This window comes from Penaeus chinensis, chromosome 6, assembly GCF_019202785.1.
Source record: "Penaeus chinensis breed Huanghai No. 1 chromosome 6, ASM1920278v2, whole genome shotgun sequence".
In the NCBI taxonomy this organism is placed as follows: Eukaryota; Metazoa; Arthropoda; class Malacostraca; order Decapoda; family Penaeidae; genus Penaeus; species Penaeus chinensis.
The window spans coordinates 28517106-28542925 of NC_061824.1; the positions used below are offsets into that span (position 1 = coordinate 28517106).

A 25820-nucleotide genomic window follows, 5' to 3' on the forward strand; every position below is an offset into this window, starting at 1 on the left:
GCTGTCATATTGCCACGCCCCTAACGGTCACCAACACCATGGAGAGCTCGGCACCTGTCTCCCTGAGTGATATTTCCAGAGATTCAACCAAGTGTTATAAAATAAATAATATATGATTCCTGAATAACTCTATAAACAAGATCTATATACAAAGATAAAATGATAATGCGAACTAGCAATCGCTCCAGGCAAAAAATAGTTTTTATTTATATACATTATCATTTCTATATTTCTAACATTGTGTTTATGAAGTTTCACATTTGACTTATTGTTATATACATTTCTTTCAGAAGAATCATGTCAAAAAATATAGTTTCATGTGAAAGTAAACATACATGCGGAAGTCACAGATCATTGGAATAATAATTCTAGAAAACATTGTTTTGTTAGATATTTTGCATCAACAAAGGTTATAGTAAATTAATCTAAGAAATCTGATATTGCAATAAATGCTTATCCTTTTCATGGACAGAGACTAAGGGTTCCCAATAATAATGTCTTTCACGCTACAATGCTCGGCCATGAAGATAAGCAGCCACCAAAGTGTTTGTTGTCTGTCAATTCAATTTACATTCAACTTATATTAGATTTTAGATAACGATAAAGAATGGAAAACAAAGAAAATACTAGACAATTAAAATTCCCTGGTATTAAAAATGGAAAAGGAATGTTATAGTCAAATAAAGATTTATGTTAACTAAGTATTCAGGAAATAAACTGTACTATATCCGGTTTCAAACCTGTATGAGAGCCCTGGAGCAGTTGTAGCTTAAGCCATCTTTGGTACAGTACAAACTCCAATGCGCTGGACTTAGACTGAACGTCATTAATCCTCATAGATGCTGATTGGCTGGAGAATGCACTGCCAGTCATATGGCGAGTGAGGGAAAAACCATCGAATACCTCCCTCCACACAGTACACTTAAGTATCAGCAATCGTCCAAAACTCAAAATATGCAAAACAAAATACTACTATCAAGCAATATTTAAAGATCTCAATTTTTACTTTTTGAAAATTGGGAAATTAATAAATATGTGAATATTTTTTTTTTTTAATAAATAAGTTAAGGGAAAACGCGTATGTTTTGAAAAAAAAAATGCTATCGACAATATACCTGCTAAAATATTTTCTAATTAAACTGAAACAAAACATTTATAGAACTTTACTCGGCTTCAAAATGGCACTAATATCCCAGACCTCGCATAGATAGTAAAATTTGCAATCTGAAGTTATGAGGATTTTCTTGATGTATGTATCTTTATGTGTATCCTCTGTATTTATTTTATTCTTCTTTGTTTTCGTTTTTGAAGGAGGGTGGGAGAGAGTCATGACACTTTTGGCTAGAACATTGTAGCTTTTCTAGTCTTTTGTTTCATCGGAATTCACTTGACAATCGCGTGCTCGGATCTATACCAATCTGTATATTTATTTGCTCCATTAATTACCTGTGTACATAAAGCTTTTTCTTGTGTACATTCCGAGTTTTATACACATTGATAATAACATGGGATGGATTATAACTATGTAACATCTCTGTAACATCTACCACATGGAAGAATGAGATGATTCTGAAGGTGCTTGATGTGAATTTTCCTTTACCATCACCTTTATTATTTCTTTACCTAATTTGCCTGTCCTTATGATGCTTATATTGATCAGTATTATTAATATATATTAATATATGTTCTATAGCCGTCAGATTTTGTATTGCCCCATATGATAACTAAAAAGAAACCTGTAAATTCAGGATGTGCCTCGAAAGATAGGGATTTGATAACCGTACATAAAATGTACATAACTGTGCAAGAGTAATATGAATTCTAGCAGAGCGTGGTTTCGATCCACGGACCTCTGGGTTATGGGCCCAGCACGCTTCCACTGCGCCACTCTGCTCTGTTTTCTATGATGTAACTGAGAAGTAATATTACCTGTTCCTGTTTGCGAGGATTTTTTTTTTTTTTTTTTTTTTTTTTTTTGGGGGGGGGGGGGTGCTAATTAATGATCATACACACATACACGACTGTGGGTGTGTATAGGTGAGAGAGAGAAAATAATTAACTCAGAGATGGATACATAAGTAGATACTATACATATGTATATGTATAAATATACATACGTGTGTGTGTTTGTGTGTATGTGTATATATGTATTCTGCTGAATTAAAACATACATACATATATATTTAATGATTTAACACATATACAATATATATAACATATATAATATATATTACATAATATATATAATATATATAACACGCATATATGATTTAATTATGTAACATACACACTTAATTATGTAACATACATTTAATTATGTAACATACATTTAATTATGTAACATATAAATTTAATTATGTAACATATAAATTTAATTATGTAACATACATTTAATTATATAGCTTAATATATATACTTATACACATTTAATATATATATATGTGTGTGTGTGTATAATATATATGTGTATAATAGTTATTTACCAAAGCTTCCCCCTCCCCCCGTAAAAAGAATCCTCCGGACCGTAACAGTTAACGACATTACTTCTCATTTGTAACATGCTGAGCAGAGTGGCGCAGTGGAAGCGTGCTGGGCCCATAACCCAGAGGTCCGTGGATCGAAACCACGCTCTGCTAGGACTTTTATTTTATTTATATTTAAAAATAGCAAAATTGGCCCACAACTTAGTGGAAACTCACTCAAAACTCATATAAACATTAAGTAGATGATACTACTTCAACTTGAGACATATTCTTAAAAAGATGCAATTTTTTTACTCTGAAAACTAGCAAATAAATAAATGAATTAATAAATAAAATGTGAATAGAGTATTAAAATCGTATAAGGCAACGTGAAAAGTTAAGCGGCTATTTTGAAAACAATACCATAGACAAAGTACGGACTAGAATAATTTCTAATGAACCTGAAACAAAACAATGATAAAACTTTTAATTGGTTTGAAAATGACCTCGCTTAGATAGTAAAACTTGCAATCTGAATTTATGGCCTTATATAGTTCACAAAGATCCAGGAAAGTAGAATAGGTCCTAGAACTGACCTCGCATAGGTTTGATTTACCCAATATATGCAAATCCGTTCTGGCCCAAAAACGACCACTTGCTTCAACTTAAGATCAAAGCTAGTTCTGTAAATGTAAAAATCTTAGTAGAATATCCTTCCACTGTTAATGCTCAAGACCAACAAATGAACAGATTCTACATCTATCTTGATGAATTATTATCATATAAATCAAATATCATGACTGATTAATGCTAAAGTTAGGTCAGAAAGAGATGGGAAGACTGCCGGACTGCACGGACCGGGAGAACAGACTGAATGTGGAGATATACTTATAGATTGATGTAAGGAGAAAAATCTGATCACAAATGCCTGGTTTAATATTAAGTACACCCCAGACATTTTTAAATCAATGCTCTCAACAATATACCTAAAATATTTTCTAACTTCAATCGGCTTCTAAATGGCACTAATATCACTGACCTCGCATAAATAGTAAAATTTGCAATATGAAGTTATGGGCTTTTATCTTTATGTGTGTATCTTTATGTGTATCCTATTTATCTATTTATTTTATTCATTCTTGTTTTCTTTTTTGAAGGAGGGGGGAGAGAGTCATGACACTTTTGGCTAGAACATTGTAGCATTTCTACAGTATTTTGTTTCATCAAATGTCACTTGAGAAACAGTCTAGTGCTCGGATGTATACCAATCTGTATATTTATTTGCTCCATTAATTACCTTTGTACATAAAGCTTTTTCTAGTGTACATTTCGAGTTTTATACACAATAATAATCACATGGGATGGATTATAACTATATAACATCTCTTTTACCACATGGACGAATGAGAGGATTCTGAAGGTGCTCGGTGTGAATTTTCATTTTCCTTACCTAATTTGCCTGTCTTTATGATGCCTATATTGATCAATATTATTAATATATATTAATATACGTTCTATAGCCGTTAGATTTTGTATTGTCCCATATGATAACTTGAAAGAAACCTGTAAATTCAGGATGTGCCTCGAAAAATAGGGATTTCATAACCGTACTTAAAATCTACATAACTGTGTAATAAGAGTAAGAGTAAGAGTAATATGAGATCTAGCAGAGCATGGTTTCGATCCAAGGACCTCTGGGTTATGGGCCCAGCACGCTTCCACTGCGCCACTCTGCTCTGTCTTCTATTATGTAACTGAGAAGTAATATTACTTGTTCCTGTCTGCGAGGATTTTTTTTTTTTTTTTCTTTTTTTTGGGGGGTGGGGTTGCTAATTAACGATCATATACGCATATACGACTGTGGGTGTGCATGGGTGAGAGAAAGAAAATAATCAACTTAGAGATAGATACGTAAGTAGATACTATATATATGTATATGTATAAATATACATGTGTGTGTATGTGTACGTGTACACGTGTATTCGTTATGCGTCATGTGTTAAGCGTGTGTTTGCGTGTGTGTATATATTTATTCTGCTAATTTAAAACATACATACATTTAATGATTTAACATATAGATATTATATATAACATATAATATATATATTACATATATATATTACATAATATATAAATAATATATATATATATATATGATTTAATGATGTCACATACATTTAATTATATAACTTAATATATATATAATATCATATATATAAATATATATTTATACACGTTTCATATGTGTGTATATAATATGTGTGTAATTGTTATTTACCATTTACATTTAATATATATGTGTGTATATATGTATGTGTGTAATTGTTTTTTACCAAAGCTTCCCCCCTCCCCCGTAAAAAAAAATCCTCACAAACCGTAACAGTTAAGGACATTACTTCTCACTTGTAACATGCTGAGCAGAGTGGCGCAGTGGAAGCGTGCTGGGCCCATAACCCAGAGGTCCGTGGATCGAAACCACGCTCTGCTAGGACTTTTATTTTATTTCTATTTAAAAAGGCAATATTGGCCCACAATACTACTTAGTGGAAACTCGCTCGAAGCTCGTATAATCATGAAGTAGATAATACTACTTCAATATGAGGCATATTCTTTTAAAAATGCTAATTTTTATTTACTCTTTGAAAACTGGGAAATAAATAAATTAATTAATTAATAAAAACGTATAAGGCAACGTGAAAAGCTAAGCGGCTATTTTTAAAACAATACCATAGACAAAGTACGTACTAAAATATTTTCTGATGAAACTGAAACAAAACAATGATAAAACTTTTAATTGGTTTCAAAATGACCTCACTTAGATAGTAAAACTTGCCTGGTCTAATGTACACCCCAGACATTTGTAAAACAATGCTATCGACAATATATCTAAATTATTTTCTAATTAAACTGAAACAAAACATTTATATAACTTTAATCGGCTTCAAAATGGCATTAATATCACTGACCTCGCATAGATAGTAAAATTTGCAATCTGAAGTTATGGGCATTTTCTTTATGTATGTATCTTTATGTGTATCCTCTTTATTTATTTATTTTATTCTTCTTTGTTTTCGTTTTTGAAGGAGGGTGGGAGAGAGTCATGACACTTTTGGCTAGAACATTGTAGCTTTTCTAGTCTTTTGTATCATCGAATGTCACTTGAGAAACAGTCTCGTGCTCGGATCTATACCAATCTGTATATTTATTTGCTCCATTAATTACCTTTGTACAAAAAGCTTTTTCTTGTGTACATTCCGAGTTTTATACACATTGATAATGACATGGGATGGATTATAACTATGTAACATCTCAGTAACATCTACAACATGGAAGAATGAGATGATTCTGAATGTGCTTGATGTGAATTTTCATTTACTATCACCTTTATTATTTCCTTACCTAATTTGCCTGTCTTTATGATGCTTATATTGATCAGTATTATTAATATATATATATATATATGTTCTATAGCCGTCAGATTTTGTATTGCCCCATATGATAACTAAAAAGAAACCTGTAAATTCAGGATGTGCCTCGAAAAATAGGGATTTGAAAACCGTACTTAAAGTATACATAACTGTGCAAGAGTAATATGAATTCTAGCAGAGCGTGGTTTCGATCCACGGACCTCTGGGTTATGGGCCCAGCACGCTTCCACTGCGCCACTCTGCTTTGTTTTCTATGATGTAACTGAGAAGTAATATTATCTGTTCCTGTTGGCGAGGATTTTTTTTTTTTTTTTTTTTTTTGGGGGGGGGTGCTAATTAACGATCATACATACACGACTGTGGGTGTGTATGGGGGAGAGAGAGAAAACAATTAACTCAGAGATGGATACATAAGTAGATACTATATATATGTATATGTATAAAAATACATGTGTACGTGTACACGTGTATGCGTTATGTGTTATGTGTGTTTTTGTGTGTATTTGTATATATGTATTTTGCTGATTTAAGACATACATACATATATATTTCATGATTTAACATATATGCAATATATATAACATATATAATATATATATTACATAATATATATATAATATATATGACATGCATATATATATGATTTAATTATGTAACATATACGTTTAATTATGTAACATACATTTACTTATGTAACATATACATTTGATTATGTAACATACATTTACTTATGTAACATACATTTAATTATGTAACATACATTTACGTATGTAACATATACATTTAATTATGTAACATACATTTAATTATGTAACATATACATTTAAATATGTAACATACATTTAATTATGTAACATACATTTAATTATGTATCATATACATTTAATTATGTAACATACATTTAATTATGTAACATATACATTTAATTATACAACTTATATATATATATATATATATATGCGTGTGTGTGTGTGTATATATATATATAATATATGTGTATAATCATTATTTACCAAAGCTTCCCTCCCCCCGAAAAAAATCCTCACAAACCGTAACAGTTAAAGACATAACTTCTCATTTACATTATAGAAGACAGAGCAGAGTGGCGCAGTGGAAGCGTGCTGGGCCCATAACCCAGAGGTCCGTGGATCGAAACCACGCTCTGCTAGGACTTTTATTTTACTTTTATTTAAAAAAGGCAATATTGTCCCACAAAACTTAGTTGAAACTCACTCAAAACTCATATAAACATGAGGTAGATAATACTACTTCAATATGAGCCATATTCCTATAAAGATGCAATTTTTTATTAACTCTGAAAACTTGGAAATAAATAAATGAATTAATAAATAAAATGTGAATAGAGTATTGAAAACGTATAAGGCAACGTGAAAAGCTAAGCGGCTATTTTGAAAACAATACCAAAGACAAAGTACGTGCTAAAATATTTTCTAATGAAGCTGAAACAAAAAAATAATAAAACTTTTAATTGGTTTCAAAATGACCTCGCTTAGATAGTAAAACTTGCAATCTGAATTTATGGCCTTATATAGTTCACAAAGATCCAAGAGAGTGGAATAGTTCCTAGAACTAACCTCGCATAGGTTTGATTTGACCAATATATGCAAATCCGGTCTGGTCCAAACACGACAACTTGCTTCAATTTAAGATCAAAGCTAGTTCTGTAAATGTAAAAATCTTAGTAGAATACCCTTCTACTGTTAATACTGAAGACCAGCAAATGAACAGCTTCTACAGCTGTCTTGACGAATTATTATCATATAAATCAAATGAAATCATGACTGATTAATGCTAAAGTTAGGTCAGAAAGAGATGGGAAGACTGCCGGACTGCACGGACCGGGAGAACAGACTGAATGTGGAGATATACTTATAGATTGCTGTAAGGAGAAAAATATGATCACAAATGCCTGGTTTAATGTATACCCCAGACATTTTTAAATCAATGCTATCGACAATATACCTAAAATATTTTCTAATTAAACTGAAACAAAACATTTATAGAACTTCTATCGGCTTCAAAATGGCATTAATATCACTGACCTCGCATAGATAGTAAAATTTGAAATATGAAGTTATGGGCTTTTATCTTTATGTATGTATCTTTATGTGTATCCTCTTTTTTTTATCTATTTATTTTATTCATTCTTGTTTTCTTTTTTGAAGGAGGGGGGAGAGAGTCATGACACTTTTGGCTAGAACATTGTAGCATTTCTACAGTCTTTTGTTTCATCGAATGTCCCTTGAGAAACAGTCTAGTGCTCGGATGTATACCAATCTGTATATTTATTTGTTCCATTAATTACCTTTGTGCATAAAGCTTTTTCTAGCGTACATTCCGAGTTTTATACACAATAATAATCACATGGGATGGATTATAACTATATAACATCTCTTTTACCACATGGAAGAATGAGATGATTCTGAAGATGCTTGGTGTGAATTTTCATTGACCATCACCTTTATTGTTTCCTTACCTAATTTGCCTGTCTTTATGATGCTTATATTGATCAGTATTAATATATTATTAAACGTTCTATAGCCGTCAGATTTTGTATTGTCCCATATGTTAACTTGAAAGAAACTTGTAAATTCAGACTATGACTTCAAAAATAGGGATTTGACAACAGTAATTAAAATCTACATAACAGTGCAAGAGTAATATGAATTCTAGCAGAGCGTGGTTTCGATCCACGGACCTCTGGGTTATGGGCCCAGCACGCTTCCACTGCGCCACTCTGCTCTGTATTCTATATGTAATTGAGAAGTAATATCATTACCTGTTCCTGTTTGTTTGGATTTTTATTTTTTCCTTATTATTATTATTTTTTTTTTTATTATTATTATTATTTTTTTTTTTTTTTGGGGGGGGGGGTACTTAATGATCATACACATACACGGCCGTGGGTGCGTATAGGTGAGAAAGAGAGAATAATCAACTCAAGAGATAGATACATAAGTAGATACTATATATATACACATGCATATGTATAAATGTACATGTATATGTGCGTGTGTGCACGTGTATGCGTTATGCGTGTATGTGTGCGTTTGTGTGTATGTGTAGGTGCGTGTGTATATGTATTCTGCTTATTTAAAACATACATACACATACATACATACATATATATTTAATGATTTAACATATATATAATTAATATAACATATATAATATATATTACATACAAAATACATAAAATGCATAATATATAAATTATATATATAACATGTGTATATATAATTCAATTATGTAACATACACATTTAATTATACAACTTAATATATATACATATATACATACATCTAAATATATATATATACACATTTAATACATATATGTATATATACTATAGGTGTGTGTAAATATTATTTACAAAAGTCCCCCCCCACCCCCCACGAAAAAAAATCCTCACAAATAGCAACAGGTACAGACATTACTTCTCAATTACAACATGCTTGACTGAGCAGAGTGGCGCAGTGGAAGCGTGCTGGGCCCATAACCCAGAGGTCCGTGGATCGAAACCACGCTCTGCTAGGACTTTTATTTTACTTTTATTTTAAAAAGGCAATATTGGCCCACAAAACTTAGTGGAAACTCACTCAAAAACTCATATAAACATGAGGTAGATGATACTACTTCAATATGAGCCATATTCTTATAAAGATACGAATTTTTATTTACTCATTGGAAGCTGAGAAATGGATAAATGAATTAATAAATGAAAAATGTGAACATAATATTAAAACCGCATAAGGCAACGTGAAAAGATAAGTGGCTCTTTGAAAACACTACTATCGGCAAAGTACATACTAGAATATTTTCTAATGAAACTGAAGCAAAGCAGTAATAGAACTTTTAATTGGCCTTAAAATGGCACCAAAACCACTGACCTCACTTAAATAGTAAAACATATTTGGGTACAGACGCAAATTTAGATCACAATCCAGTGATAATCAAATTTGGATTGTCCCTCAAAAAGTTGAAGAAAGCGAAGATTGGCCCCAATTTTGAACTCGTTACATTACAGACCAATCAAGAGGTGCAAGAAAAAAAATTAACAGGATTTTTTAGGAAATCTAATTGAGGCATTGACCATTGTTTTTGGTGCCTTTATTGAGAATATCCAAGCAGCAGCTACCAAGTTAATCCCAACACTAGAAAAGAAGAAGCCCTCATCAAGCTGGTTCCACCAAGAGCTAATAGACCTTCGGAAATGGTGCAATACATAAACAATGAGTAAACAATCTGTATAAAAAGGAATATAAAGCCAAAGTGAATGCAGGAGAAATGTAATGAAGTTAAGAATCTCATTTGTAATCCAGAGAGACGTTCTAAAGGAGAAGAGAGAACACTGTTCAACAATCCTTTTCCTCTTCAAATTGCATCAAAACAGCACATGGCCGCATTCTCCAAATGTCCCAGGAACACTTGAGTCCTCACAAAATCACAGAAAATCGTTCTACAGAGGATCAAAAGATAACTCCTATCCAAAATACTAAAGACCCAGATTGGTTTATGAAGGGTAAAGGTTCATGGAATGCTATCTTTGTCATGAGACTACTTGCCAAGAGAGACATCCAACACCAGAAAACATCTACCTGGTTTTCACTGACTATCAACAAGCTTTTGATAAAGTCCGGCACTTGGCATTGATCAAAATCCTCACAAATATCCAGAGAGATGACAAATATGAGACTGATTCAATCAGTCTACCGAGATCAACTTGCAATAGTCTGCCTATCCAATGGAACAACTAACTGGATCCCCATCTAGCGAGGGAATTGTTATCATAGGTTGCAAGATCATCCTTCGACATGCAGATGATACAGTTCTCAAAAACATTTTGCTGTTGTGGAAGCCAGCGAACATCTTGGCCTCCTTATCAATAGCAAAAAACACAAAATGCATGGTGGATCTAACTTAGAGGTCCCACCAACTTGTCCATTGAAACATGGATAATTAGAAATCCAACAGGTCTTCTTCAATTATCTAGTAGATGCATTATCCAAACTCCAGAACACACTAACAGACCGCAAGCTCTCAATGCAAATAAAAATCAGACTCATTAAACTTTTAGTATCAATATTAGAGTATTATTAATATATTCTCATTCAGTTTAGTTATGTTCTGTAGCCGTCAGACTTTGTATCGTCCTTGATTCCAGTGTGTATGATGATGTGCCTCGTAAATTAAGGATTTGATAACTTTATTTCAAATCTATACAGTTGTTTAGAAGTAATGAGTTTTAGCAGAGCGTGGTTTCGATCCACGAACCTCATTATAATAGAGCAGAGTGGCGCAGTGGAAGCGTGCTGGGCCCATAACCCAGAGGTCCGTGGATCGAAACCACGCTCTGCTAAAGCTCCTATGCAGCCATGTAGATTTGTTAACAAATTCCTTTTTTTTTTCTAGGCACATCCTAAATTTACATAAACACACTAATGCAGTGGTTCTTAACCAAAGGGGATGCGAGCCCTTGGAAAAAGGCAGTAATTTCTCTAATTATCTTTGTTATTCTTTCAACGAGAGCATGGTCACATAATGGAAAGTTTAATTATAATGCCACCAATTCATACTCATTAAAAAGACTAGCAAAACATACTTGTAATTTTCTTTAAAATCTGGAAGGGAATTTTATTTACAGATGCAAGAGAGGCGTGAAGGGATGGACAAATTCCTAAAGGGGGTGTGGTAGTTAAACAAATAAGTACCACTGCACTAAATAAAAATATATTAATAATCTAATACTGATCACTCTAGGCATCATAAAGACGAGCAAATTAGGTATAGAAACAATAGATGGAGGTAAATGAAAAAATCACACCTGCATGCAATAACACAGTGAACCAAGGAAAAACGTAGTTGCTATGTCTTATTTATAATCCATTCCAAAAGAGGATATATACATGAAGATGGATACGGTGGTTGAAAAAAAAAAAAAAAAAAAAAAAGGTAATTCTTTCCAAAAATATTTCGCGTTCGCGTGTTTATTTGACGATAATCGGCGACGATTATAGGTATACTATAGTTGAATACCATTTTTGGTTGGTGGAAATCTATATTCAGCCAACAAGCTTGATTTGTTAAGACCCGATAGTAGGGGAGGGCATGAAGTATATCGGAAATTATGGGGTAAAACAGGCTTAAATACAATGAATATAATGCAATAATGCATGAAACAGCAAAAGAAAGTCGTTAAAATCAGCTCAAGAAACTACGGAAACGCCCACAAACATAGAACGTCTACGGCCCGATACGCCACGTTTCAAAAAACTACGGGAAAACCTGCCCGTGTTCATTAAAATCTACGGAAATGCACATCATTTTCAAGCTGTGATGCCACGTTTTTACACAAAACGTTGTAACCAAGCAACTTTACCTAACCTCCTATCGGGAGCTCCGCCCCCGGACCCTCATTTGAAGATTTACCTATTGCACAATATATTTACGATTAGCCCCCTGGACCCTAAGACTTTACCTTTATTTGTCTGGAGAAAAGAGCTGAGCCACAGCCAGGAGAAAAGGGTGCATCCGTTTGCTGGCCTCCGGATACTGCAGCTGGAAGGCCGCTTTGGCCAGGTAGCCCTCAAAATATGACCTCCTCCCGCACTGTGGCACCTTTTCCTTCAAGGTCCTCCAGTTTCGTTAAACTGTATTTGTGTGGGCACCGGTGTCGGGGTCAACAAAGTTATATTTAAGATTTACCTTCAAATGTTTATAACCTTCGTGTTGTAGGCAATCATAAGCCTTCCAGCAATCACTAATGATTACAGACTGTTCTTGTACTTTTTCTTTTATTATTTGCAGTAATGTTTGCGAGTCACGTTTCTCTACCTGTACTGCAAAATATTATTTTGTTTCACGACACAAGCTGCCAAATACCCACTGACCATCTATTATCCTCCCTTTGTTATATTTTCTTTTTCCAAATTTTGATTTATCTATCTCGACCGTTTTCCCGGGTCCACCAATTTTATCTTTTCCACTGGTTTGACACCAAAATATTAATGCATTTCTGCAAAAGGAAGACCAGTCGCAGATAGTTTTGTCACTAATACCTATTATTTCGTCATTTACAAACTGATAGGTAAAACATTCACGTAGATATATATTTACAAATAACAAATTTGTTTCTATATCTAAGTGGCTATTGTGTAACCACTTGTTTTTATAAACCGATTATTGAAAATTACACCTTTTCGGTTTCTTTTTGTTCACTAAAACGAGTTTCTGACACTTAAAAATCCTTAAGTCACGGTAAAGCCGGCACGGTTCACTATACGTTTTACACTGTAACGTATCATTCAGTACACCGTGACACACCAGATAATCAAAACAAAAATCGCGATTTCCTATTACTTTGTTAGAGTAATTGATAATCCAAGTGTCACAATCTACACACAATTTTTTTGGACAGCTTTCTTCGCCTTTCACCGAGGCCATGTTTCACCGAAGTGTCAAATAGACCGCCGGGCCGAACGCCACGCCCCCTTGTAAATGTGACGTGTGCGGAAATTAAATTACGCCATGTAGTTACAGAAAATGTTAAACGTTGCAATAGGAAACATAACATTATATGGATAAAATGTATAAAATAAAAATGTTTAACGTACATAGGTTTGACATATGAATAGTGTATCATTGATGAATATATACAGACAATATACTAATGTTTCCACACGCACATACGAATGCACGTGCTGTTGTTGTTGATAGTTGTGGAGTTAAATTAAAAAAAAAAAAAAAAAAAAAAAAAAAAATAGTATTTTCTACCTTCGATATTTCCGTAACCAGAGGTGATCGCTCTGTTTTACTTACATTTATATAATCGTATTGTTTTGCTCTTCATGCTATTACTAACCATTTTTTGCTATTCCGAAATACATATTTATATATATATATATATATATTTTCCAAAATAAATAATAGCAAAGGACTGCAAAAGGGATTATTCCACTCTCCCGGATTTTCCTAGAATAAAAATGCCATTAACTTCAAATTACAAGTTTTACTATCCATGCGAGATCAGTGCTTTTTGTGCCATTTTGAAGCCTAAGTACTATGTTTTGTTTCAGTTTTATTAGAAATTATGTTAATAGTTTTCAAAGAGAGTAAATAAAGATTTGAATATTTATAGGAACGTTCCTCATATTAAGTTTCCACTAAGTAGTTTTATGAATAAAGATTGCCTTTTTAAAATAAAATTACAATAAGATAAAAGCTCTCGCACAATGTGATTTCGATCCATGGATTTCTGGATTATGGGCCCAGCACGCTTCCACTGAGCAACTCTGCTTTGTCTCCTATAATGTAATTGTGAAGTAATGTCTTTTACCAGTTGATGTTTATATATGAATATCCATGTATATATGAATATGTGTGTGTATATATGTATCTATGTAAGTATATATATGTACATGTATATATGTATATATTATATATATAAGTTGTATAATTAAATATATATGTATGTATGTATGGGATCAGCAGAATCCATATATATATGTACACACACATACTCAAGCACACACACATATATTTATACATATACAGATATATATATAGATAGATATATACACATACATATATACGACATATATATATTGTCTATTTACACATCTATCTGTCAGTTGCTCACTCTCTCTCATACACAAACACACCCGAAAGAAAATCCTCACAAACAGCACCAGGTAAAGAAATTACTTCTCAATTATATAATAGAAGACAGAGCAGAGTGGCGCAGTGGAAGCGTGCTGGGCCCATAACCTAGAGGTCCGTGGATCGAAATTACGCTCTGCTAGAACTCATATTAATCCTATACAGCTGTGTAGATTTCAAGTACGGTTAACAAATCCCTATTCTGATTTTACAGGTTTCTTTGAAACATAAATATATTAATAATAGTCTAATACTGATCAATACAAGCATCATAAATAAAGGTAAATTAGGTAGGGAAACAATAATATATGAAAAATTCACACTTCACGCAATAACAAGTTCAATCATGGAAAAACACGGGCACTACAATATCCTCTCATTCGTCCAAGTGCTTAGTCACCAAGGAGTCAGTTATTAGTCTTACCAATCTCACCTGTTTACCCTTTTCCTCGACTTTTGGAAAGGTCCTTTGCATTATTTCATAGGATTAAATGTTTTTATAACATCAATGAAAATAATAACAGTATCGATGTCAACTGTATTGAAAAGAAAAACATTTCCCGCCTATTCAAGGTATGGGGGAAATTAGGATCGGTCATTAGGGACTCCTGATAAACTCCTAACTGGCTGAGCACATATGAAGCCATGTATAAGTAACAAAATTCACAAAAAACTTCAGGGGACAGGACACAAATCCGGGGCGGTTGGGGTAACGATTCCACACATACACACCCACAGTTGTGGGTGTGTATATGTGAGAGAGAAAGTCAGCAACTGAGAGTAGGTACGTATGTAGATATATATATATGCACTATATATGTATATATGCATATATATACATATATAAATAAATGTATGAGTATTTACATACATACATAATTACATAACAAATACATAAATATATAAAACCATATATATATATATATGTACATATAAAAAAGGAAAGAAAAAAATTAAAACAGCAGCAGGTAAAGACACTGTATATGTGTGATTATTAATCTTCACAAACAGCACAAGGAAAAGACATTAATTCCCATCTACATTATAGAAGACAGAGCAGAGTGGCGCAGTGGAAGCGTGCTGGGCCCATAACCCAGAGGTCCGTGGATCGGAACCACGCTCTGCTAGAACTCATATTAATCCTATACAGCTGTGTAGATTTCAAGTACGGTTAACAAATCCCTATCCTTATTTTATGGGTTTCGTTGAAATATATAATATACATTAATAATAGTCAAATACTGATCAATACAAGCATCATAAACACAGGTAAATTAGGCAGGGAAACATTCAATCATGGGAAAACAAGGGCAATGTGATATCCTCTCATTCGTCCAAGTGCTTAGTCACCAAGGAGTCAGTTATTAGTCTTACCTATCTCACCTGTTTACTCTTTTCCTCGACTTTTGGAAAGGGTCATCTGCATTATTTCATTGTCTTAAATATTATCGAGATTTCAATAATAATTTAACAATCATAACATCAGTAACAATAATATTGATGTCAACCATATTAAAAGTAAAAAAAATTCTCGCCAATTCAAGGAATTGGGAAATCAGGATCGGTCACTAGGGCCTACTGATAGACTCCTTACTGGTTGAGCACATGTGAAACCATCTATATGTAACAAAATTCACACAAACTAAAGGGGACAGAACAGAAATCCGGAGCGATTGGGTTAACGATTACACATACCCATCCACACCTGTGGGTATATGTGAGAGAGAAAGCAAGCAACTGAGAGATAGGTACATATGTAGATATATACATTTCGATTATATGTACTATATATATGTATAGATGTATATATAAATGTATATGTATATACAAACATACATAATTACATAACATATATATACATACATATATAAAACCACATATGTATGTACATATTAAAAAAAGGAAAGAATAAAAACTCAAACAGCAGCAAGTAAGGACATTGTGTGTATGTATAATTGTTAATTACCCCCCCCCCCCACCCCGAAAAAATCCTCACAAACATTAACAGGTAAAGACATTACTACTCTATTACATTATAGAAGTCAGAGCAGAGTGGCGCAGTGGAAGCGTGCTGGGCCCATAACCCAGAGGTCCGTGGATCGAAACCACGCTCTGCTAGAACTCATATTAATCCTATACAGCTGTGTAGATTTCAAGTACGGTTAACAAATCCCTATTCTGATTTTATAGGTTTCTTTGCAATATAAAATATATAGTAATAATAGTCTAATACTGATCAACACCGGCAAATTAGGTAGGGAAACAATAAAGATGATAGTATATGAAAAAATCACACTTCCCGCAATAACACGTTCAATCATGGGGAAACACGGGCACATTAGAAAACATTAGCCTGAGCGGTAAAAGTGAAGGCAAGCAAGCTTGAGGTAGACCGAGAAAAAACATTCCTTGACAAGTTCAATATATAAACACTTCGATGTCTCTGGGACGAAGCTCGACAATATAAAGCAAGGTGCCAAGTAGTTCGACAAACACCGCATAGGTGATGGCACAGAAAGAACATCTCTTTTATCATATGCAAGAATGAGAGGATATCATAGAGACCGTGTTTTCCAATGATTCACTGTGTTATTACATGAATGTGCTAGGTGTGATTTTTTAATTGTTTCCTTACCTAATTTTCTTGTTTTTATGATGCCTTTATTGATCAGTAGTAGAGTATTAATATATTCTCATTCAGTTTGTTTAAGTTCTATAGCCGTCAGATTTTGTATCGTCCCTGATTCCAGTGTGTACGATGATGTGCCTCGAAAATTTGGGATTTGATTACTGTATTTGAAATCTATACAGCTGTTTAGGAATAATATGAGTTCTAGCAGAGCGTGGTTTCGATCCACGGACCTCTGGGTTATGGGCCCAGCACGCTTCCACTGCGCCACTCTGCTCTGACTTCTATAATGTAATAGAGTAGTAATGTCTTTACCTGTTAATGTTTGTGAGGATTTTTTCGGGGGCGGGGGGGGATGTTTGGTCGTTAACGATTATACATACACATACAACTGCTGGTGTGTTTGTGTATAAGAAAGTAAGCAACTGAAAGATACATACGTAAGTATAATATATATGTCAATAATATATATATTTATATTACACATATATGTCTGTATATATAAATGTATATGTATATGTGTACTCGTGTATATGTGTATGTATACATACACATACATACATATACACACATATACAAGCATATATATTAAATAAAACTAATATATATTGAATAATATAATATATATACATTTATACATATGTACACATATATATTCTATGCATATATTTATATATGTACATATATATGTTCTATACATATACTTATATATATACACATTCATATATACTTACATGCATTAGATATATACATATATTCATGTATATTCATAAACATATATATCCAGATATTTGTATGTATATGGGTATGAATATATATACCTATATACAATATATATATCTGAGTGTCTGTGTCCCCTTAAATTATTCTCACAAACGGCAACAGATAGACATTATTTCCGTGGATCGAAACCACGTTCTGCTAAAACTCCTATGCAGCCGTTTACAGGTTTCTTTACATTTATGCTCATATACACTGCATCAGGGGCAATACAAAATCTGACGGCTATAGAACATAAACACACTAAAGCAGTGGTTCCTAACCAAAAAGGGGCAGGAGCCATTGAAAAAGGAGAGTAATATCTCTAATTATCTTTGTTATTCTCTTAAAGAGAGCATGGTCACATAATGGAAAGTTTAATTATAATGCCACTAATACATTTTCCTTAAAAAGACTAACAAAACATACTTACAATTTTCTTTAAAATTTGGGAGGGAATTTTATTTACAGATGCAAGATAGGCGTGGAGGGAATTTATTTATGAATATCTATGTGAATATATGTGTATATATGTAATGTATCTAACTATATATGTATATATATGTATATTATACATATATTTATATATATATATATAGATATGTACATACATATATACGACATATATATATTACCTATTTACACATCTGTCAGTTGCTCACGCTCTTTCTCTCATACACAAACACACCCAGAGATGTGTGTATGATTGTTGATTACCAAACCCCCCACCCCCCAAAAAATCCTCACAAACAGCAACAGGTAAAGAAATTACTTCTTATTTACATAATAGAAGACAGAGCAGAGTGGCGCAGTGGAAGCGTGCTGGGCCCATAACCCAGAGGTCCGTGGATCGAAACCACGCTCTGCTAGAACTCATATTATTCCTATACAGCTGTGTAGATTTCAAGTACGGTTAACAAATCCTTATCCTGATTTTACAGGTTTCTTTGAAATATAAAATATATACTGATAGTATATAAAATATATACTGATAGACTCCTTACTGGTTGAGCACATGTGAAGCCATCCGTATGTAACAGAATATAAATCTAGGGCGGTTGGGATACCGATTACACACATACCCACAGGTGTGGGTATGTGTGAGAAAGAGAGAAAGTAAGCACCTGAGAGATAGGTATGTATTTAGATACTTCGATTATATTTATTATATTTATGTACATATGTATGTATATGTATGGATATGCATGTCTACACGTATATGCAAATGTATACGTTTATGTATAAATATATAAATATGCGTGCGTAAGTGTGCGTGCGCGTAAGTGTGCGTACGTCTGTGCGTGCGTGTACGTCTGTGCGTGCGTGTGTCTGTGCGTGCGTGTGCGTCTGTGCGTGCGTGTGTGTCTGTGCGTGCGTGTGCGTCTGTGCATGCGTGAGCGTCTGTGCGTGCGTGGGCGTCTGTGCGTGCGTGTGCGTCTGAGCGTGCGTGTGCGTCTAAGCGTGCGTGCGTGTGTGTGTGTGTGTTTGCATATGTTTTCTGTTGATTTAATACGTACAAATACATACATGCATACATAATTGCATAACAAATATATATACATACATATAACCACAAATATACATATAAAAAAGGAGAAAAATCTCAAAAGCAGCAGGGAAATAAAGACATGTGTGTATAATTGTTAATTACTAGCCCCCCCCCCCCCCGAAAATCTTCATAAACAGCAACAGGTAAAGACATTATTTCTCATTTACATTATAAAAGACAGAGCAGAGTGGCGCAGTGGGAGCGTGCTGGGCCCATAACCCAGAGGTCCGTGGATCGAAACCACGCTCTGCTAGAACTCATATTAATCCTATACAGCTGTGTAGATTTCAATTACGGTTAACAAATCCCTATCCTGGTTTACAGGTTTCGTTGAAATGTAAAAAAAAAAAAAAACATGTCTCATACTGATCAATACAGGCATCATAAAGAAAGGTAAAATAGGTTGGGAAACAATAAAGATGATGATATATGAAAAAATCACACTTCACACGCAATAACACATTAAAGCATGGGAAACACGGGCACTGTGATATCCTCTCATTCGTCCAAGTGCTTAATCACCAAGGCGTCAGTTATTAGTGTTATCTATCTCACCTGTCTTTTGGAAAGGGTCTTTTGGAAAGTGTCATCTGCATTATTTCATTGTTTTAAATATTATCGAGATTCCAATAACAATTTAACAATCATAACATCAATAACAATAATAACTTGATGTCAACCATATTAAAAATAAAAAAAAACAATTCTCGCCAATTCAAGGAACTGGGAAATCAGGATCGGTCACTAGGGCCTACTGACAGACTCCTTACTGGTGGAGCACATGTGAAGCCATCTATATGTAACAAAATTCACAAAAACTGCAGGGGACAGAACAGAATTCCGGGGCGATTGGGTTAACGATTACACATACACACACACACCTGTGGGTGTGTATATGTGAGAGAGAAAGCAAACAACTGAGAGATAGGTACGTATGTAGATATATATATTTCGATTATATGTACTATATATGTATATATGCATGTGTATATATAAATGTGTATGTATATACATACATAATTACATAACATATATACATACATATATATCCTTACCCACATATACACTGTACATCCTTTAAAAAGCACACTGCTCTCTTCAAATCTATCTCATATACAGCAGAAAGTAAAGACATTGTGAGTATGTATAATTATTAATCTTCACAAACAGCACCAAGTAAAGATATTCTCATCTACATTACAGAAGACAGAGCAGAGTGGCGCAGTGGAAGCGTGCTGGGCCCATAACCCAGAGGTCCGTGGATCGAAACCACGCTCTGCTAGAATTCATATTAATCCTATACAGCTGTGTAGATTTTAAGTACGGTTAACAGATCCCTACCCTGATTTTACAGGTTTCTTTGAAATATAAAATATATTCATGTATATTCATATACATATATATACATATATTCATGTATATTCATATACATATATATACATATATTCATGTATATTCATATACATATATATACATATATTCATGTATATTCATATACATATATATACATATATATACATATATATACATATATTCATGTATATTCATATACATATATATACATATATATACATATAGAAAAGGAGAGACAAATCTCTCAAACAGCAGCGGGTAAAGACATTGTATGTATAATTGTTAATTACTAAACCTGCCCCCCCCCCCCCCTCAAGGAAATCTTCCATAAACAGCAACAGGTAAAGACATTACTTCTCATTTACATTATAGAAGTAAACAGAGTGGCGCAGTGGAAGCGTGCTGGGCCCATAACCCAGAGGTCCGTGGATCGAAACCACGCTCTGCTAGAACTCATATTAATCCTATACAGCTGTGTAGATTTTAAGTACGGTTAACAGATCCCTACCCTGATTTTACAGGTTTCTTTGAAATATAAAATATATTATATATATTATATATATTATATATATTATATATATTATATATATTATATATATTATATATATTATATATATTATATATATTATATATATTATATATATTATATATATTATATATATTATATATATTATATATATTATATATATTATATATATTATATATATTATATATATTATATATATATATATATATATATATATATATATATATATATATATATATATATATATATATATATATATATATATATATATATATATATATATATATATATATATATATATATATATATATATATATTATATATATTATATATATTATATATATTATATATATTATATATATTATATATATGTATATATATATATATATATATATATATATATATATATATATATATATATATATATATATATATATATATATATATATATATATATATATATATATATTATATATATTATATATATTATATATATTATATATATTATATATATTATATATATTATATATATTATATATATTATATATATTATATATATTATATATATTATATATATTATATATATTATATATATTATATATATTATATATATTATATATATTATATATATTATATATATTATATATATTATATATAATATATATATGTGTGTGTCTGTGTCCCCTTAAATATTTCTCACAAACGGCAACAGATAGACATTATTTCCGTGGATCGAAACCACGTTCTGCTAAAACTCATATGTAGCCGTGTAGATTTGTTAACAAATTCCTATTTTTCGAGGCAAATCCTAAATTTACAGGTTTCTTTACTTTTATAATCACACACACTGTATTCAAGGGAAATACAAAATCTGACGGCTATAGAACATAAACACGCTAAAGCAGTGGTTCCTAACCAAAGGTCGCACGAGCCATTGGAAAAAGAGATAAATATTTCAAAATATTTTTGTTATTCTCTTAACGAGAGCATGGTCACATTATGGAAAGTTTAATTATAATGCACTAATTCATACTCATTAAAAAGACTAACAAAACATACTTACAATGTTCTTTAAAATCTGGGAGGGAATTTATTTCCAGATGTAAGATAGGCGTGGAGGGAATTTATTTATGAATATCTGTATATATGAACATATGTATATGTAATGTATCTAACTATATAGTTATAAATGTGTGTAAATATATATATATATATATATTTTATATATATATTAGTTGTATAATTAAATATGTATGTGCACTGACTCAGCAAAATATATGTATACATATTTATACATATATTTATATATATATATATATATATATATAGATATGTACATACATATATACGACATATATATCTATTTACGCATCTGTCAGTTGCTCACGCTCTTTCTCTCATACAGAAACACACCCAGATGTATGTATATGTATGATTGTTAATTACCAAACCCACCACCCCCTAAAAAAGTCCTCATAAACAGCATCAGGTAAAGAAATGACTTCTTATTTACATAATAGAAGACAGAGCAGAGTGGCGCAGTGGAAGCGTGCTGGACCCATAACCCAGAGATCCGTGGATCGAAACTACGCTCTGCTAGAACTCATATTAATCCTATACAGGTGTGTAGATTTCAAGTACGGTTAACATATCCCTATCTTGATTTTACAGGTTATTTTGAAATATGAAATATATACTGATAGTATATAAAATATAAACTGATACACTCCTGGCTGGTTGAGCACATGTGAAGCCAAATGTAACAAAATTCACAAAGAAAACTACAGGGGACAGAATACAAATCCGGGGCGATTGGGTTAACGATTACACACATACACACCCGCACCTGTGGGTATATGTGAGAAAGAGAGAAAGTAAGCACCTGAGAGATAGGTATGTATAAAGATATATATACTTTGATTATATATATTATATATATTATATATAATATATATATTATATATATTATATATATTATATATATTATATATATTATATATATATATTTAAGTATATATATGGATATGCATGTCAACATGTATATATAAATGTATACGTATATGTATAATTATATGCCATTGTGTGTGTGTGTATGCTCGCGCATGCGTGCGTAAGTGTGCGTGCGCCTGTGCGTGCGTATGTGTGTGCATAGGTTTTCTGTTGATTCAATACATACATATACATACTTGTATACATAATTGCATAACATATATACATACATATAACCACATATATATACATATAGAAAAGGAGAGACAAATCTCTCAAACAGCAGCGGGTAAAGACATTGTATGTATAATTGTTAATTACTAAACCTGCCCCCCCCCCCCCTCAAGGAAATCTTCATAAACAGCAACAGGTAAAGACATTACTTCTCATTTACATTATAGAAGTAAACAGAGTGGCGCAGTGGAAGCGTGCTGGGCCCATAACCCAGAGGTCCGTGGATCGAAACCACGCTCTGCTAGAACTCATATCAATCATATACAGCTGTGTAGATTTCAAGTACAGTTAACAAATCCCTATCCTGATTTTATAGGTTTCGTTGAAATATAAAAAATATATATATAATAGTCTAATACTGATCAATACAGTCAACATAAAGACAGGTAAATTGGGTAGGGAAACAATGTAGATGATGGTATATGAAAAATCACACTTCACACGCAATAACACATTCAATCATTCGAAAACACGGGCACTGTGATATCCTCTCTTTCATCCAAGTGCTTAATCACCAAGGAGTCAGTTATTAATCTTACCTATCTTAATACTGATGAATACAGTCAAATTAGGTAGGGAAACAATAAAGATGATGGTATATGAAAAAATTCATATACCATCATATATACTGATCAATACAGGCAAATTAGGTAGGGAAAAAATAAAGATGATGGCATATGAAAAATTCACACTTCACGCAATAACACGTTCAATCATGGGGAAACACGGGCAAATTAGAAAACATTAGCCTGAGCGGTAAAAGTGAAGGCAAGTAAGCTTGAGGTAGACCGAGAAAAAAAACATTCCTTGACAAGTTCAATACATAAACACTTCGATGCCTCTGTGACGAAGCTCGACAATGTAAAAGTATCAAGTAGTTCGACAAACACCGCATAGGTGATGGCACAGATAGAACATCTCTTTTATCATATGCAAGAATGAGAGGATATCATAGTGCCCGTGTTTTCCCATGATTCACTGTGTTATTGCATGTATGTGCTAGGTGTGAATTTTTTATTGTTTCCTTACCTAATTTGCTTGTCTTTATGATACCTATATTTATCAATAGTAGAGTTTTATTAAAATGATCTCATTCAGTTTGTTTGTTCTATAGCCGTCAGATTTTGTATCGTCCCTGATTCCAGTGTGTACGATGATGTGCCTCGAAAATTTGGGATTTGATTACTGTATTTGAAATCTATACAGTTGTTTAGCAGCTGTATGAGTTCTAGCAGAGCGTGGTTTCGATCCACGGACCTCTGGGTTATGGGCCCAGCACGCTTCCACTGCGCCACTCTGCTCTGACTTCTATAATCTAATAGAATAGAATAGAATTAAATGTCTTTACCTGTTTATGTTTGTGAGAATTCTTTCGGTAGGGGGGGGGGGGAGAATGTTTGGCAATGAACGATTATACATACACATACACCTGTGGCTGTGTTTGTGTTTAAGAAAGTAAGCAACTGAATATATATATATTTATATTATACATATATGTCTGTATATATAAATGTATATGTATGTGTATATGTGTACTTGTGTATGTGTATGTATATATACACATACATACATATACACACATACAAGCATATATATATTAAATAAAATTAATATATATTAAATAATAAAACTAATATAATTTTATACATATCTATACATATATATTATATACATATATTTATATATGTACATATATATGATCTATAAATATACTTATATATATATACACATTCATATATATTTACATGCATTAGATATATACATATATTCATGTATATTCATATACATATATATCCAGATATTTGTATGTATATGGGTATGAATATATATACGTATATATAATGTATATATATCTGTGTGTCTGTGTCCCCTTAAATTATTCTCACAAACGGCAACAGATAGACATTATTTCCGTGGATCGAACCCACGTTCTGCTCAAACTCCTATGCAGCCGTTTACAGGTTTCTTTACATTTATGCTCATATACACTGCATATACAAAATCCGACGGCTATAGAACATAAACACACTAAAGCAGTGGTTCCTAACCAAAGGAGGCACGAGCCATTGGAAAAGGAGAATAATATCTCTAATTATCTTTGTTATTCTCTTAACGAGAGCATGGTCACATAATGGAAAGTTTAATTATAATGTCACTAATACATATTCCTTAAAAAGACTAGCATAACATACTTACAATTTTCTTTAAAATC

The 25820-nt window shown here is 32.5% G+C and overlaps 5 non-coding genes across 5 annotated transcripts; all 5 read right to left on the reverse strand.

Annotated features, from left to right (window-relative positions):
* Positions 1-1822: 1822 nt before the first annotated feature.
* Positions 1823-1894, reverse strand: Trnam-cau. Its single transcript has one exon. It is a non-coding gene; the product is annotated as a tRNA-Met (tRNA).
* A 4168-nt stretch (positions 1895-6062) lies between these two features.
* Trnam-cau lies at positions 6063-6134 on the reverse strand. The gene has a single exon. It is a non-coding gene; the product is annotated as a tRNA-Met (tRNA).
* A 2447-nt stretch (positions 6135-8581) lies between these two features.
* On the reverse strand, positions 8582-8653 carry Trnam-cau. The gene has a single exon. It is a non-coding gene; the product is annotated as a tRNA-Met (tRNA).
* An 8750-nt stretch (positions 8654-17403) lies between these two features.
* On the reverse strand, positions 17404-17475 carry Trnam-cau. The gene has a single exon. It is a non-coding gene; the product is annotated as a tRNA-Met (tRNA).
* Positions 17476-24837: 7362 nt separating this feature from the next.
* Trnam-cau lies at positions 24838-24909 on the reverse strand. The gene has a single exon. It is a non-coding gene; the product is annotated as a tRNA-Met (tRNA).
* Positions 24910-25820: the final 911 nt, after the last annotated feature.